This window comes from Peromyscus eremicus, chromosome 9, assembly GCF_949786415.1.
Source record: "Peromyscus eremicus chromosome 9, PerEre_H2_v1, whole genome shotgun sequence".
Lineage (NCBI taxonomy): Eukaryota > Metazoa > Chordata > Mammalia > Rodentia > Cricetidae > Peromyscus > Peromyscus eremicus.
In genome coordinates this window covers 72599510-72618141 of record NC_081425.1, presented here as the reverse complement: position 1 = coordinate 72618141, position 18632 = coordinate 72599510, and the positions used below count along the sequence as shown (strand labels likewise).

The 18632-nt window shown below is 39.3% G+C and overlaps 1 protein-coding gene across 1 annotated transcript in view; it reads left to right on the top strand.

Annotated features, from left to right (window-relative positions):
* Tmem260 (transmembrane protein 260) overlaps positions 1-18632 on the top strand; it is a 68234-nt gene that overhangs the window by 5638 nt on the left and 43964 nt on the right. The window lies entirely within an intron of this gene.

The following is an 18632-nucleotide window of genomic DNA, read 5'->3' as shown; positions in this document are numbered from 1 at the left end:
TGAGAATCTTTTGTTGCTGAAGTGGCTTCCCTGAGTCACATGATCTCACTTTCTTAGGGGAATTTCATAGCCCCTCATATGCTCACACAGTTGCTCTGCTTTGTACAGTGGGATGAAGGTGTCACCCGTCCGTTATCACAGTTCTCTGGTCAGGCAGGACTAATGAGGACTGTCATTTTACAAAGATGAGGGTGGGCTGACTGAGCGACACAAAGCTTGTCTTTTGTAGATGGTAAATTCACTTAATTACTCACCATGCTGCAGATGGGCAGCTGCCTCTCAGGCTGGGCCTGAGAGCTGATTCTATTATAAATATGAGCATACTGCGTGCTTGTGGAAAGGAGGCCGTCACATTTGGGGTGTGGTTTGAGAGCTGATTATATTATAAATATGAACATAACCTGTCACATTTGGGGTGTGATTTGAGAGCTGATTATATTATAAATATGAACATAACCTGTCACATTTGGGGTGTGGTTTGAGAGCTGATTATATTATAAATATGAACATAACTGTATGCTTGTGGAAACCAGGCTGTCACGTTTGGAGTGTGGTTTTAGTGAGGATTCACATTGTCCCACTGTAGCCCTAGGCAAGGGAGACACAATAGACCCCACTGACCTCAGGGATCGAGGTGTTCGTAGTTGAAAGCTACTGTGCTTTTAATAGATTGGCCACTAGTTTAGGACGTTAGTGACTTCTTTGCCTCTGATGTTTCTGTCTCCATTCTTAACTTAGTCTAAACCTGTTTCCTAAGAGGATGACACCAAAAAATACAAGTTGGACTTTGTGGACAAATGGGAAAAAACAAAGTCCTGCATCCAAAAACTCTTGTAAGCTTTTCTTAAGTTAAAAAAAAAAAAAGAATGTAAATATAGTATAATTTAAGTAGATTCAATTTCCAATGTTAATATTGCCAACTAGCATTTTTAATGTAATAGTCATAGTATTGCCCTTTAAATTCCACGTTTCTTTTGCGTTACTTATAGAAGTGAAAAAGCTAACATAATAACTCTAAAGTTTACTTTTAAACCTATTTGCAGAAAGGATTCAGAATCAACTATTATAGTTTTGACAGTTTACTAAATTTTATCCATATCACTTGATGTATTTCTATATAATCTTATATATTTTCATTGATAGTCCTCTAATAGTCAGTGTTTAAAATAAGGTCCTTGCCTGGGTTGCTTAGTGTTATGGATATTTTTTTCTAAAAAGTTGGAAAAGGTTCTTTCTTCTGGATCTTCTGACTAAGCTCCTGCCAGTTTCCATTAAGAGAAAAATTGATTTTTTATTTTTAAATATCTAGGTTGAAATTTGGAACTTAACATGTTCAATATTAAAAACATGAGTTATTAATTTTCACAAGAAACTTTAAGATAGACACTTATGAATTGTGTGTCTGAGTGTGTGTGTGTATGTGCGTGTGTGCGCGCATGTGCACACACGTGTGCTCTGAAGAAAGTAAGGCAATTGGTACTCGATAACTTTTCATATTTCTCACATATTGTTGATGGCATTCCACAGAGAGTTACTATTTTTAAAAATCATACAAAAACTTCTTCCAAGTCCAAATAGTTTTAGACAATAATTTTCCTTTAGTTGTCCAGTTTAAAAATAGATTTTATTGCTTATTGTGTTTGATTATATGAGTTTAAGATGAGCATGTGACTCCTTGATTTAATATACACCACTGTGGATGAATCATTACACTTGCTGACATTTTGAATCAGAGCTCTAATACTACTAAAATGGCTATGTGAGTGGTTTGCTAATACAGTACTTCAGAAAAGTTGTTTTTTTTCCCTGAAAAGGAAGCTAACAACACTATTGCTCACATGCACTTTAATATGAAAATATTTCATTATTTTGAATACAAATAACTGACAAGGTACACGTCCTTTGGGAATAACCCAGTTCAAGTGGCAAATCTGTTTTGTCAAACAATAGACATCCTTCAGAAAGGAGAAGCCATCTCTATGGTAATAGGACTAACAGTAGCCTATTGATTGAGTGGAAGAAGACATTATACAATGTCAGCTGGCTTGTTACAATTTCATTTGTTGTATGACCTGAACTTGACCTCTGGAACCTTTCTTCTGTGGATGTAAACCCAGCAGCAGGAGAGGTTTTGTGCAGCCTTACAGCGGTGGCTTTCTTCAGCCCTGGCATACAGTGAATATATTCTGTTCCAGGTTGCCTCCTTGCTCAGAATTTGTTTAGGAGACATTTCAGTGCTTTGTTCATTTACAGACCAAACCATCTTTCCGTTTCGTTGATGACTGTTGAAGGGCTTTGGTCCAGGAAGCAGTTTGTTTCTTTCTTTCTCCCATCACTTAAGAGTGCATTACTGTACATGTAGGGTTAGAGCTGACTGGTGTGCAGTAAATTAATTCTTTTTCAGGTAATTGTTCACATAGCTTTCACTATATTTAGCTCTTGGGGTGGACATAAAGACCTTCTGTACCTTTTAAACAAAGATTGTGTTTCAAAAGCAAATTTCTGTTTAAATGTGTTGATGTAAAAAGCTCCATTTTTTTCCCCAGTAAACATGACTTAGATTGAAAGAACAATTTGTTCGTTGTTTCCAATTACTATGTAATTTTTGCTTTTCTTGTATCCTTCTCTTGCTTTTAAAAGCCATAAGATGTCATTAACACTGCATTTTTTGTCAGTCTTTCTTAATGGTTGGCAGGAACTCAGTTTTATTTGATTTGCTCTAATGTGGAAAGCATAGGAGTAAAATAGCACACGGAAAGCAGTGTGTGTCATTGTAGCTCATTGAACTAAAGTGGTAAGAGTGTGGTAAGAGTGTGGCTCTTCTGAAATAGGGTTCCCTTTGGGGCATTTGAAAGCCGGCATCTTGTTAGAGGAATTTAATCTTTCATTTCTATGATATACACAATTCAGCCCTATATCTTTATATTAAGGCTATGTGATTAAGTTAGTGTTTTAAAAGAACAATGATTCTTTTAGGTCACTGAAGTAAATCATTTTTAAATTTGATAATATGTAATTTAAAGTATTCTATTTATAATTCATAGATGCTATATATAAAATTTTAAAAAGTTACAGGTAATTTAAATCATAAATATGAATGCCATCTAATTTTGCTTACTATTTAAATTTCAAAGTTATTTTTCCAGGAAACATCAAACTAGATCCTATTGTAGTGAATCAGGAAGAATGCTAAGTCACAATCAAACATCTACGTCAAACACATTTCCTATGTGCTGCTAGCACTAACAGAGGAAAATGTCCTGACAGAGTCGTATTAAAATGCTGTCCCTCAGGAAGGCTTAACTGTTTACAGTCTCTGGTGAGGGCACATCTTAGAGCATTTGTGTGAGGAGGTACAAGGTAAGAAATACATTCTCAACAGCCTTGAAGTCAGCAAATGAGGATGAGGATGAGGATTTCCAACTGTTAGTGGCCAAATGGAACCACAGAAAAATCTGTGCCAGGTGAAATGAAAGTAAAATGCTTCTAGTTTTTATTTAAAAAAAAAAAAAATCACTTTAAAGAAAGATAAACCATCCACTAACTAAGTAGATTTTCAGGGATTCCTAAAGTCTCTGTTCTGGAAATTTATAAAAACAGTAAGACCATTAGCACTGTATGATAAGAAACCAGATCTCTCAGTGTCAAATATGTTATGTAGACTCTGTGTGTATCAATAATCAGTGGTATGTTGGAACTACAAAGAAATTGCCATCAATTGCAGCAATAATAATTGAATATCTTCTGACAGGTTATTTTGTGTCCATGTTTTATGCATGGAATTTTGTCATTTTTTTTATATTATGTGTTTCTAAACATCAATTCACTGCTAAAATTAATTTGATTATAGTTTTGGAAAGTGCTCGATTCTGAGCAGTGTGTCTGCTATTCTTACAGCTTCCATTAAGATTCCACTCAATAAAGAATAGAAAATTAAAATGCCATACCTTGGAGAATGCGGAATCTCCTGCTTAAGGGACATTTGGATTTTCCAGCTCAAAAGAGTGTTTTAGATTATTGCCATAGAGAATAATGTGAAGCGCTTCCTAATTTCCGAAGTAACTATGCCTAAGTAACAAATCGTCACCAAGCTTTCATACTTGGAGAAGAATGGGAGGTACCAGAGCATTCAGTCCCATTCAGGGGAATATCTGTCTTGATCCCTGGTTAATTGATCATATATTTTTCTCATACTTGTATTAAAATTGCATTGACTCAGGCTGGTTAAGCATATTAAGAGCCTAGTTCATTTGCATTTTCTTCTAAGTTGAGGGACATATTAGGCTCAAATAGCAGTGCTTCATTTTGAAGGGAGAAAAGCAGGGCAAAACTCTTTTAAGACTGTAGAGTCTTTTCTGACAGCTAGTCAGAGTTAGAATTAGTTCAAGGAGATGTTAATAATGCACTGCCTGGCCTAATCCCTTTGATATCACCAGGTACCCTCCTGTTCATGGGTTAATTGCTTTAAAAGCGAAGGCAATATTCTGAGCGGTGGGCCGCTTCACCTTTTCACAGCTGTTACCATTGAGTGACAACTAAATCCCATGTGTAAGATGAGGAAGAGCTCAATCTCCAATTGGGAGAAAATTTATGTAAACCGCAATCCCTTCAGAATGTGCGGAAGTCATAGACTTTCTTGATTTACTCTGCTTTTCCCAGAAAGCTCTATTGTTCACTTTCCTAAGTCCCATCAACCCTTTGTAGCAGAATATCACAGCGGCAGCAGATAGCTTGAAATATATAAATGCTATCATAGCTCTGATTAATAGCAGTGCTTATGAGTCAAGCCTGATAACAGTGCGGCTCTCCACTCAATTTCAGATACTGCTAATGGAATCTGTCTTCTCCAATTGTAATATGAGAAGGCCTAATTTGCCATGGAGCTTGGAGCTGTCACCAGTAGGGGATTGTGGGGTCAGATGGGAGCTGCCAGGTTTTTGCCCTGCAGCTTGTATCTCCCACTTTGAATAGAGCAGCCCCCTGCCTGCCAGTTAGCTGATAGGCCGCCGTGGGGCTTATGCCACTATGTACAATAGGAAAGGGCTACATAGGCTGACTTTATAATTGTGAAGCTAGCTCATATTTCCACAGCTACTGTGCTGCATAATTTCTAATAAGTGGTTTTAACAAATGTCAGATTATGAAAAGTTTCCTCAATTACAAAAACTTATAAAACATTTAAATTGCTAAATCTGTTTCCTGCCGAGATTCTTGCCACTGGAACTAGTCATCAGTTATTACTGCTTGGCTAATAAATGTACATAGTTCTTAAAATTATAAATAAAATGATAACTTCTAACTCACACAGACTTGCAGCTTTTCAAACTCATAAAGATGGATGACGACCTTAACGAATTGAATATAAAATGCACTTCACAACTTTGGGTAATTCAGCTACTTCATATTCAGTTTTTTGTTTTTCATGTTTGGTGGTGGTGCTGTAGCTTAGTACCCTCATTTTGTTGATTTTAATTATTTGGATGTTTTGTGTTTACTTTCTACACTTGTAAAGTCTTTTTTGTTTGTTTGTTTGTTTTTGGTTTTTTGAGACAGGGTTTCTCTGTGTAGCTTTGCGCCTTTCCTGGAACTCACTTGGTAGCCCAGGCTGGCCTCGAACTCACAGAGATCCGCCTGGCTCTGCCTCCCGAGTGCTGGGGTTAAAGGTGTGCGCCACCACCGCCTGGCTTACACTTGTAAAGTCTTAACGGTGTGGAAATGAGGCCACATCTTCTACGTTTTCAGTTAAAATGACCTTGGGCCGGGCGGTGGTGGCGCACGCCTTTAATCCCAGCACTTGGGAGGCAGAGCCAGGCGGATCTCTGTGAGTTCGAGGCCAGCTTGGGCTACCAAGTGAGTTCCAGGAAAGGCGCAAAGCTACACAGAGAAACCCTGTCTCGAAAAACCAAAAAAAAAAAAAAAAGGACCTTGGGTGTCGAGTTAGATACCTAAGATAGGTGCCTTGGCCTGTGCCTTTGACAGTGATGGGCTGGAACAGACTTGGAGCCAGTTTCCTTCCTGCTCCTGAATGCCAAGTACACTGTCGAGACTGAGCAGCAAGCTGATTTCAAGGTCTTACACGTTTGTACATACCGCAAACAAAACCAGCTGTGATTTAACTGGGCCACTGTTTGGAACGAGGCGGCCCCTCAGCAGGTGCTGGCCTCTCTTTGTGCAAGTTAGTGGACATAGTAGAACAGTGGGAACATGAAAGCCTAGCAAAGCTCTTTCTTCTAGATAATTCAGGTATGAGATAGTGAAGTACAAAAAAAAGATTATTTCAGATTTTATTTTAGAGCTTTGTTGTATAGCTTTATTTTAGTTAATTGTTTCTGAAAAACAAAACATTTTGTGGGGGTTGAGGAGGCATGCACATGCCTCAGCGCACCTATGGAGGTCCAAGAACAGCTTGAGGGAATTGGTTCTCTCCCTTCGCCACACAGGTCCTGAGGCTCAAACCCAGGTTTTCAGGCTTGGTCACAAGTCCCTTTACCTGCTGAACCCTCTTGCTGGCCTGTAAATCTCAATTCTCATGGAAATTGATTGGTTACATTTATTTATGGAAGCGGTTCATAACCTTATTCCTTCCATTTAGTTTAGTTTTTCCTTTTCGAAGGCTTTAGAAATCCCTCTATTTTATACAGTTTTAAATCATGAGAAGATGTGGCAGTTTTCCTTTCAGAGCGTCTGTAGTTAGCGCAGGCCGAAACGATAGTCTAGACCAACTCTCGTGAAGAGAAAGTAACCTTCGTTTGGTGTTCTCAGGAGTGACAACACAATTATAGAATGTGGAAGAAGGACTTACTTGCACATTCATTAAACATGGGGGGATTATAACTCTTGAGGCCCAGTGGTGCTGGCTAAAGAGCTACAACTTGATATACCATGTCATCAGTTACTGGTTTTTGTTCATGAGGTCTGAACTTGGAAATGAGAAGGCTTAGCTCCCCCCATCAGACTCCTGAGTAGAACTTGACACGTTAGATGCCCCGAGCATATTTGCTGCAAGAATGTTGAGTGACACCAAAAGAACGAAGTGTAACAGTACTAGGTGTTTGGTTGCCAGAATCGTAGTTTGACCATTCTTGTAGCCTGGAGAGATGAAAAACGTGATGTTGATTATGTGAACGAGCCGGAGAGATAAGAAATGGAAGGATGAGAATGGTTCATGTGCAGTTGATGGTATCCGGCTTTAGCATATTTCCTTCCTCTAATCCATTGTGCCTTCTTAGTTATCAGTAAGGAGTGACACTAATAGTAATTTAGTTACCACTAATGTCCATCTGCTGCTGCATGGCCTGTCTGCTTCCAGTTGGACTTACTTCAAGTAGGAGAGCTCAGTATAGGTGAAAGCTAGTATACTCCCCCAGTGGGGTTCTTTGTATGCAAGTAACACTGAAGTCAAACACATTCATGAATTTTATGAGGCACATCGAATGTGTGTTTGGAATGAATTTCCGGTTTCTGTTATTTGCCTTCTGATTGAGGGTTAGACAAATATGTGACAATACATGAAAATCCATGTAGTGGAAAGAAAAATGCACATTATCATTGGTAGCAAACCTGTGTCAGTGGTATAAATTAGAACCTCCTGATTTATCCATCATGTCAGCAGATGAATACTTTTCTATCAGTCTCATGGACCAAAGGAAGGCAGTTATGTTTTAACCAAAGACTTGACGCTTACACTTATTAGGACGGACTTTCTTAGCACCATTACAGTCGCTGTACCTCAGTGGAGCATTTCTGCCATTTGCATTACTCAGTGAAACTGAAAAGACTTGAGCATCCTTCTCATATTGTCTTTGCATGTCTGTCTGTGCTGTACTGTACCACTGTGTTCTCCTGAAATGTGAACCACATGATTTTTAGTAATAACCTAAGCCAAAAAAAAAAAATCAAGATTCACATATTACAAATATATCACATATTTATAAAAATAAAACAAACTGAGCCTGACAGTGCAGGCCTATAATCTGCTACTCAGGAGGATAGGGTAGGAATACAGTAAGTCCAAGACTTGTCTGGGATATAAAGTAAGTTCAAGGCCTGTCTGGGAACTTAAAGAGACCTCATTCCGAAAATAAAAACTTACAGAGGCCTGGGTATGTAGCTCAGTATATGCAAGACCTTGAGTTCAATCCCCAGTAAAGACACACACACACACACACACAAACACACACACACACACACAGAGAGAGAGAGAGAGAGAGAGAGACAGAGACAGAGACAGAGACAGAGACAGAGAGAGATACAGAGATACACACGCATGCAGTAAATAAAGCAATGGTTCACATTACACAGGCTGGCTGCCTGTGTAACTTAGTGGTGGTTCACTTGTTTACTGTGTCTATAACCCTGTGTTCAACCCCTAGTACTATAAGAATAAAACAAAATGTACTTCCATGACTTGAATCCAATATGTTAAATCATCTTTATCTTTGTTTTTCTTTAGTTAGTGTGAGATCTTAGAATTAAGTGTACCTCTTCAGCAGTATAAAAACTTGGTTTTGGTTATTGCTATTTGGCTACCCTTTACAACATAGTGGTTGTATTTAAATGATCACAGCAGTGGTGTTCACAGTGTGTAACTTCAACATAGCTCATAAGGTTTACCTTTCTGTAAGTCAGAGTAAATTCTAAGAATGTATAGTTCATTAGAAGCAATACTTTCTTTGACTTCACATTATTAAAAAAAAACTGAATTAAGAATGGGAAACAGGCTGGGCAGTGGTAGTGCACGCCTTTAATCCCAGCACTTGGGCAGCAGAGCCAGGCGGATCTCTGTGAGTTCGAGGCCAGCCTGGGCTACCGAGTGAGTTCCAGGAAAGGCGCCAAAGCTACACAGAGAAACCCTGTCTCGGAAAAAAAAAAAAAAAAAAAAAAATGGGAAACAGTTTTTTTCATACTATAGTTAACTCATCAGAAAATGTTCTTAAGTTAAAATGGAAAATAGTGTCTGTAGACTGTTTAAATATTTTAGCTCGTTTACAACCTCACTTTAACGCCCGTCCCTCCTGTTTACAATTAGTGGGATCAAGTATCATAAATCATTCACACATTTTTGTATGTCTTAATTTTTACTAAATTTTAATTTTAAGATTCTACCAAGATTATTAACTGTTTGCTTTTTGGAAAGATTACTTATACAGATTTGTTCAAGAAAATAAAAGAAATTTTGAGATAGGATTCATGGATTGCCAAGTGCAAACACAATGGAGCTTTTGAGTGTGTGTGTGTGTGTGTGTGTGTGTGTGTGTGTGTGTGTGTGTGTGTGATTATAATGTGTTTGGGTGCTTTTCCTGCATGTATGTCTGTGTACCACATGCATGCAGTACCTGTGGAGGCCAGAAGAGAGTGTTGGGTGACCTGGAACTGGGAGTTAAAGTTGTTAGCTCCCAGATGGGTGCTGAGAATCAAACTTATGTCCTTTGGAAGAACAGCCAGTGCTCTTTAGCTACTGAGCCATCTCTCCAGCCCCACAGTGGGGCTTTTGGTTAAGTAATTTTTATTATTTTTTTCAATCATCATACTTTGTCTATGGATTGGTGACAATTGTTTTGTCTTTATCTAGGAAAATAGTCCTAGTTTATGTGCTATATAGACCTTATGGATAGTACATGACAGCTTGTTTTATGGGCTTAGATCAATAATTTCATTTAAAAGTCATTCAAATATTAATATCAGATTAGACATCCTCTCTCCTTTCTTTTTTGCTTTGTTTTTTTGAGAGAAGGTCTTCTTGTTATGTAGCTCAGACAGACTTTGAACTCACTTTTCTCCTGCCTCCCAAGTGCTAGAATTACAAAAGTACACCATTGTGCCCAGTTTCCGCCCATTTATATTTGAAAGGAAGACTCCTTAGCAAGACATTAGGACTGTTAATTCATTAAGCAGTTATTATATATAGAAACATTTATTAATGATATTTTATTCTACTTACATAACAACTCAACTGAAAAAAATTATATGTTATAGCTTTGTAGGGCAGAGGGCATATATAGAGTGTGTTCTGATTCAAGTTTCTTTCTGAAAGAGATTTCAGCTAACTCACCTAATTACTCACAAGACACTTCCTCATTGTGAGCAGTGACAATTACAGGGCTCAATAATCAAGCAGGACAGTGAATTCATTGGAGACTTGAGGGATTCCATAGACTCCTAGAAAGCCCTTTCACACTCAGAAGCAGATTCTCAGTCACTTTCCTTGTAAAGCACATTTAACAGCACACCCGCTTTCAGAAAGTTGTACTATTAAGAGTTTTGTGGCATCACCTAGAAAACCCTTCTGCACACTTAATATTCTTCAATCTCTACTGTGCTGGGCCTTTTTGATGTGGAGTGTTCACTGATATTTGATTCAGTAAAACAGACAATGGAAAAACTGTTGAACTTTGTCCAAACATTGGGAAAATGTAAGGAACTTTTTCCCACATCTGTATGTGAAAAACAGTGTAACTGTGACCTTCTGTATTTATTATTCCCTTGGAAGTAAAGAGTAAATTAAGTAATGTGAAAGCCAAAGTTCTCTTACATAAATTATTTCAGTAGTCTTTCCAAAAGAATAAAGATTAAAGTACAGAATGATGAAATGAGTGAGTATTCCTTAGTTTCTAGAAAATGGATCTATATGTACATCATATTAATTTTTAAAAATTAATGTAACAAAAAATGAATCCTTTAATTTTCCACTTGTTGCCAAGATATCATTTTTATAGTTGTAGAAGACAAATGCATCGTTCTTTTTAAGTTTTTAGAATTATTTTATTTTACATGTATGAGTGTTTTGCCTGAACGTATGTATGTGTACCACATGCATGCCTGGTTCCTACCAAGTTCCCACAAATAGGGCATTGGATCCCCAGGAACTGGATTCAGAGTGGTTGTGAGCCTCCTTGTGGGTTCTGGGAACTGAACCCAGGTCCTCAGCAAGATCAACAAATGCTCTTAGCTACTGAGCTGTCTCTCCAGCCCCCAAGGGCATGATTCCTAAAAGAACAAAATTTACCCCAAACCTAAAATACCTCTTGTGTGCATGCATGTGTGCATGCGTAAGGATGTCCTGGTGTACTTTACATGTGGAAGTCAGAAGACAACTTGAGGGACTTAGTTCTCTTTCTACCGTTTAGGCTACAGGAATCAAACTTAGCTCATCAGTCTTGGTGCCAAGCTTAACCACTGAGCCATCTCACCAGACCAAGACTTCTTTCTAAATAATGGAATAATTACAAGCTTGATTTGAAAGATATTTTGATGGGAGTATAGCTCAATGGTAGAGAATTTGCCTAGCATATGCAGAGTCCTGGGTTCAATCCCCAATAGTAAGAGAAGGAAAAAAAAGAATGAAAGAAAAATTGCTGGACTTACGTTGAGGTAATTAGAACCATTGCTCTTTGGAGCCCATTGGAAGTTTAATATTGTGTATTAAATATAAAATACACAAACATTTATCTTCAAAAAATTAAGTAGCTTTTCTCCAAACATATACTTACTAGAGATGTATGCGATGTATTATGTTGACATGATTATCTAATGTTATCAGTAGTACAACATTTCTTTGGCTTTGTAATACATTGTATAGAGGATTCTAAGTTAGCCAACTCTGGTTTTCTTTCTTTCTTTTTTTTTTTTTTTTTTTAAAGATTTATTTATTTATTATGTATACAGTATTCTGCCTGCATGTGTCCCTGCAGGCCAGAAGAGGGCACCAGATCTCATTACAGGTGGTTGTGAGCCACCATGTGGTTGCTGGGAATTGAACTCAGGACCTCTGGAAGAGCAGTCAGTGCTCTTAACCGCTGAGCCATCTCTCCAGCCCCCAACTCTGGTTTTCTTATCTTTTGATTGTTTACAGTAAAAGTTTATATTCCTAAGAATCATTTATTTTTAGAAGTATTAAAAACTCTGTACTTAATATATTTTAATTATTGACCTCCTGGAGGAAGGGCAGCTACCCTACACTAGTCTCAGTAAGAGTACTTTAGGAAAACGTAAAAAATAAATAAAATATAGCCAAGTGAAGGCCAGCTGTGCTTCAGAGAAAGAGACACTGAAGAAACCCAGACTTGGGGAAACAGTCTGTCTTATGATTTGACTCTAAAATGCTGCCTAGTTGTTCATGTGGTGAAGGCCAGCTGATGGACTTTAATTATTTTTAATTAATTTGCTGTTTGATAATTTCCTCCATTTATGTAATGTATTTTGCTCCTATCCATGCTCCTGCATCACCTTCTCTTATGTCCTTCCCTCCCCGCTCCAAACCCTTTCTTTCCCACTAGTCCTGATGGAAAGACTCTGACATCATCTGTGCCTTATTCCATTGATGGATTCATCGTTGGATGGCATTATCTGTAGCTGATGGGAACCAGGTGAGCCCTGGTAGGAGGAAGTAGGTCACTAGACACACGCCTTTGGAGGGTCTGTCTCCTTCTGGCCTCTTCTGGTCTTGCTGCTCCCTGGCTACCACGATAGCAGCACCTTTCCATTTCCATGTCCGTCTGCAGGATGTCCTGTTTCAGCTTAGCCAGAAACAGTGGGAAGTGGGGCGGGCAGGGGAAGGGAGCAGAAAGAAGGAAGAGAAGAGAAGGAAGAGGGAAAGAAGGAAGAAGATGCGTATAGATTGACACCAAATCATTATAGCGTTCAACTATGGTCATGAACTTATATTATGGTTGTGATGGAAGAGGAGCCATTTAAGGGTTAGGTGCCAGCAGATGCACGTTGAATTTGTTCTGAACCCTTCTCTCAGGTGGTGATGGTGGGGTGGTTTAAGTTCAGGATGATTACTAACAGCTGGAATAGGGCTGTAATGGTATAGATGGAGGGAGATAAGTTTAATAGTGATGGCGGGGGTGTGGCTAAAGAGATTACTCAGCAGTTAAGAGTGCTTGCTGCTCTTGCAGATGGCCCAGGTTCACTTCTCATACATGGCAGCTCACAGCTGTCAGTAACTCTAGTTCCAGGCATCTGACGTCCTCTTCTGGCCTCCATGGGTACTATATGTACTTGGTTACATATATGCATGGCAAACATCATACATGCAAAATAAAAATAAATAGTTTGAAAGTGGTTAGGACATAAAATTGGCAAGTTGTGAAATGTTCGTGAAGGAGAGAGGAAGAGGAAACATTGACCCTCATTTATCTTACACAACTAAAGTAAATAATGACAGTCTTGAAGATAGACAATGAAATAGCAGGAGTTGTGGTTGGCAGAGAGGATGAAAGATTCATTTTGTTTAGGTTGGCATTGACTGACTGCAACATCGGATTTGGGGCAACACAGCAGTCAGTTGGTTGTACAGGGATGAAATATGGTAGGGTATTTTTTCCAGTCCATAGTTGTTAGTTGAAATCAAGGTAGCAAACAAAACCAGTCCAACTATATAAAGTGAGAAGAGGAATCACCTAAGTAGCCGGACAGCAGCGGTGCACACGTTTAATCGCAGCACTTGGGAGGCAGATCCAGGCGGATCTCTGTGAGTTTGAGACCAATCTGGTCTACAGAGCAAGATCCAGGATAGGCACTAAAACTACACAAACCCTGTCTCAAAACAGCAACAAAAACAGAAAACAAAAAAACCCACAAGAAATCACCTAGGCATGAAGAGAATGGAATTATGGCAAATATCAGTGTTGAGTTCATGGGAAAACTAGAAACACTGAGATAAAACACCAAGGGAGGATCCAAAACTATACAAGGGAGCAGAGCAGTGTGGGATCCCAGAAATCAGCCTGACAGAGTGTGCCTGGAAGGGTTATTGTAGCAACGACAGCACTGGAGAGGTCCAGAAAGCTAATGCCGTTGGGGTTGTGGGTGGGAGCCGTTTGCAGTGATGTACTGAGTGTGGAAGAAGAACAGGCGGGTGTGCGAGTGGGAGACCACTGCTGAGCCCAGTCGTGGCCCTGCAGTGACTCCTGAATGCATCCGGAGGTCAGCGTGCTTTTCAGGGGCTTCTCTCTGTTGTCCTGGGGTGAGATGAAGCACTTCAGGAAGTGTAATGAGCCGGCTGCCCTGCAGAAGCAGTGAAGGAGTCCATCTCCGAAGCCTGGGGAGAGCCCTGTCCTTCACTTGACTGGCTGGCCAGCAGAGCTCTGACTCCACTTGCCTCGTGCTGGAGAAAGCCCATCTCTTTCACAGGCACGTGAACCTTGGCTTTCAGGACAAATGTTAATGTTAATGAAATCTTAGAAATGTGAGAATTCCTTGTTAGACTCTTTTCTATCCTGGATGCCTTCAGCAAGAACCCAGTTTTTAATAACTGGCCTACCCCGCCCGCCTGGCCTCTGACAATCAGATAGCTTCTTTTGCAGCAGGACTGTGCTTCCTAGCATACTTTAGCTTTCAGTTGGCCCGTTTCTCTCATGCCCCCCAGCCCTCAGCCCTTTGCTCTCGTGACTGCCTTTACCTCCTCCCCTCACCAAACAGGTTTCCATCTCCTCCCGTCTCTACTTGAACTCTGTCCTTGTCCATCTGCTCTTCCTTTCCAGTGCTCCTACTCCATAGGCACAGGCTCAGTAGTCTCCAAACTCAGCTGCTGTTCACCTCGTCACTGTGGACAAAGCCTGTGTTCAGCTGGGAATGGAGCTTCCCAACACTGAGAGTGTATATGTGTGAGCAGGGGGTGGGGGGGAGTCCTGTATGTATCACTCCTGAGTGCTGACATTTCTCACAGCAGGTATGTCAAATTACCCCCTTTTCTCAATCTACCGTTTCATGCATGCTGCAAAATTATGCAGTCAGTAATGCTGATTCTGAATCTTAGCATTAAAAACAGTGTTAAAGTATGTGCATTTTAGGGGAAATTCAGAATTTGATTCATAAAATGTTATTGAAATCAAAGAAATGCATATAATATGGTTCAGCTTACATAGATTATTTTATGAAAAATGAAATTAATAGTCAATGATAAGTCCTCCAAAATGGTTACTATTCTACGCTTTTCCCCTTTGATTTTTTTTTTGAGATGTGGCCTTGCTGTGCAGCTCCAGCTGGTCTGGAACTAATATAGAGCCCAGCTGGCCTCTTAAGTTGTGACTCTCTTGCCTCTGCTTCCTGAGTGCTGGGATTACAGGCCTGTTCCATCATGTGTGGCATATTCTGTGTTAGAATATGTATAGAAATAATTAAAGAGACTTTAAAAGCTAGATGTGGTTGTATACATAATCCCAGCACTTAGGAATCTGAGGCAGGAAAGTCACAGATTCAAAGGCCAACGTGAGCTACATGACAGCCTATTTCGAAAAGAAAAAGAGAATCCAATAGTTTATGGCTATACATATGACTTCCTGCCCTTCAACGTGCACTTCCTGTCTCTGCTTTCCACAGTTTTCTCACAGTTGCACGGAAAACAGTGGCAATTGTTAAAAAAAAAGGGGTGGGGGTGGGGGTGGGGGAGGCATGTCTTGTTGAGATTCTTGGTTGTAAGCAATTGACTGACTGTATTTAGTAGAAAAGAAATGTATTCTTAAAAAGTCAGGGTCAGACAAGATGAAGCATACCTTCAATCTTAGCACTTGGAAGGCAGAGGCAAGTGGATCTCTGTGAGTTCAAGGCCAGCTTGGTACACACAGAGAAAGTTTTGGGCCAGGGCTCTATAGTAAAACCCTGTCTAAAACAATGGAAGAAGCCGGGCGGTGGTGGCGCACGCCTTTAATCCCAGCACTTGGGAGGCAGAGCCAGGCGGATCTCTGTGAGTTCGAGGCCAGCCTGGGCTACCAAGTGAGTTCCAGGAAAAGGCGCAAAGCTACACAGAGAAACCCTGTCTCGAAAAAACAAAAACAAAAACAAAACAAAACAAACAAACAAAAAAAACAATGGAAGAAGCTGAGAAGAACTCTACAGTTTGGTGTAAAAAGGCAAATAACCCAGTGTTAAGAGTTGCGACAGGGCCAATAAGACGGCACAGAGTAGAAGTATGCACATGGTAGACAAGCACAGAACAGGATGCATGACATCATTAGTCCTTGGAGATATACAAATCAAAACCTCACTACTTCACAGTATCTAGACTGGCTAGAATTACAAAATGAATGAGAAAGCTGAGCATCATGGCACACACCTTTAATCCCAGCATTAAGGAGGCAGAGGCAGGTGATCTCTGAGATCAGGCCAGCCTGGTCTACAGAGCAAGTTCCAGGACAGCCAGAGCTGCACAGAGAAACCCTGTCTCAAAACAACAGAAGTTGGATGATAGGCGTTCACACTCTGCTGCTGAGAAACAGGCTAACTCAAGGCCCGTAGCCCTTCCGTTTTCAGCGACTTCAGAGCTACAGCCCCAATCCACTAGGATGAGTTCTGAGCAAGGTCCTTGGATGCTAAAGATGAAGATTATAGATCTGATTTCTGTCACTGTTTTTATAGCAAGTACTTACTTGTTGGTATATAACTTTACCCAATAGTTTCATACATTATTTCTCTAACACCGAGGAAAATTCAGAATAAGAGTATACAGTTCATTGTAAAACCACTCTGGTCTGAGGTTGGGAGTACTCAGATTTTGCTGGCATGTGGTTAATCTTGAATAAAAGCTAATATTCCCAACCATGCCTAAGTCTTAAGGTGACTAGATACATTTTCTTAATGAAGTCAATCATTTTACTTTGTTCAGTATTTTAATCTTATGAAATATTTGAAAAAGCAGCTAGCACAGTGTACAATTCTAATATTGATGTCAGCAGTTCCAGTATGTTGGACATCTCCTTGACCATAACAGCATAGGTTTAAAATGATTGAACATTAGGGAATCTTTGGCTTTCTTCCTGAGGGTCTGCTGATATCAATACTTTCTTTTTTATTCTATTTAATTATGCATCTAGTGGTTTTCAACTTTGACAAACTTTCCTTTAAGAAAAAGTAGACTGAAACCTGTCAACAGAGATTTGGAATATGTTTAGTCTTTCTTAATAGTATGGGTTTTTTTTATGTAATGTGGAAACAAACACAATTCTATTAACTATCAAAACTTCATTCTAGTTCATTCCTCATTCCAGAAGGTACACATTTAATCAAAGTACAGTTTGTCATTAGTTCAGAATTAATTATTTAGTACTAAACCCAAACACCCGTCTTTGAATCCACACCATAACAGCATTAGGCTGCTCTGCTATGATGTTAACCCTGGTCCAGCCATCAGTTACCACAAGACTTTAGAAAATAACCTAACCTGTGGGCCCCAATTTCTCTGTGTGAAAAGGGAAATTATAGAACTTTAAGCACATTGTATTTATGGCACAAAATGATGGACTTCATAGTGACAGTTGCCCACAGGTAGAGTGTCTATTTTGGTCTTATTGACCCTTCCTCATTGCGCTCTTCTGCTCCCCACCCAGCTTTCATGTAGTCCCCCTCTAGTGCCAACTCTTTTTTTTTTTTTAAATAAGTAATTTGTTTTTTCGAGATGGGGTTTCTCTTTGTAGCCCTGGCTGTCCTGGAATTTGCTTTGTAGACTAGACTGGTCTTGAACTCAGAGATCTGCTTGCTTTTGCCTCCTGAGTGCTGGGATTAAAATACTGGGCATGTGTACCATCGTGCCCAGCTGTCTTTTATTTTTTAAGTCTAAAATTCTATGTAAAAAAAAAAAATGTGCTATTTATATTTATGGGCTTGACTTATTTTTGTATAACATAGTGACCTTAGTGCCAACATTTTTTCTGCAAGAACATGATTTCATTCTTGTTTATGTTTGATAAATACTCATTGTGTACATAAGCCATATTTTCATCACTCATATAGTGATAGTTATAGGCCCACTCCATAGCTTAGGTGTTGTGCAGGGGTCTCAGACTTGGACTTCTGTGCTAGTTCTAGTTTGAGGTTTTGAGGAATGTCTGTACATTTTCTATAATGACTACAAATTTACATTCATATTTACATATAGAGACCCTCCTTCATCCTCCAGTGTCTGTTGTTATTATAGTGTATAGAGACCCTCCTCCTTCATCTTCCAGTGTCTGTTGTTGTTATTATAATATATAGAGACCCTCCTCCTTCATCCTCCAGTGTCTGTTGTTGTTATTATAATATATAGAGACCCTCCTCATTCATCCTCCAGTGTCTGTTGTTATTATAGTATATAGAGACCCTCCTCCTTCATCCTCCAGTGTCTGTTGTTATTGTAGTATATAGAGACCCTCCTCCTTCATCCTCCAGTGTCTGTTGTTATTATAGTATATAGAGACCTTCCTCCTTCATCCTCCAGTGTCTGTTGTTGTTATTATAGTATATAGAGACCTTCCTCCTTCATCTTCCAGTGTCTGTTGTTGTTATAGTATATAGAGGACCCTCCTCCTTCATCCTCCAGTGTCTGTTGTTCTTTTTATTATAGGCACAACGACCAGGTGAGATGAAATCTCAATTTAATCTTGATCTATACTTTGCAACTGGCAAAAAATGGTGAACTTTTTCATAATTTATTGACATTTGTACTTCTTCATTTAGGGATCTTTCATTCATTTGCCCACTTATTGATTGGTATCTAGAATATACAAAGAACTTTTAAGAAATGAATTTGTTTCACACTCATTCTATTCTTTGAATCTGTCATTTCTCTCAGGATGCTAATTTATATCTTAAGTCAAGGAAGGATGCTATGTCTTATGACAACTTTCCAAAATTGAATTGATAGATGATACTAA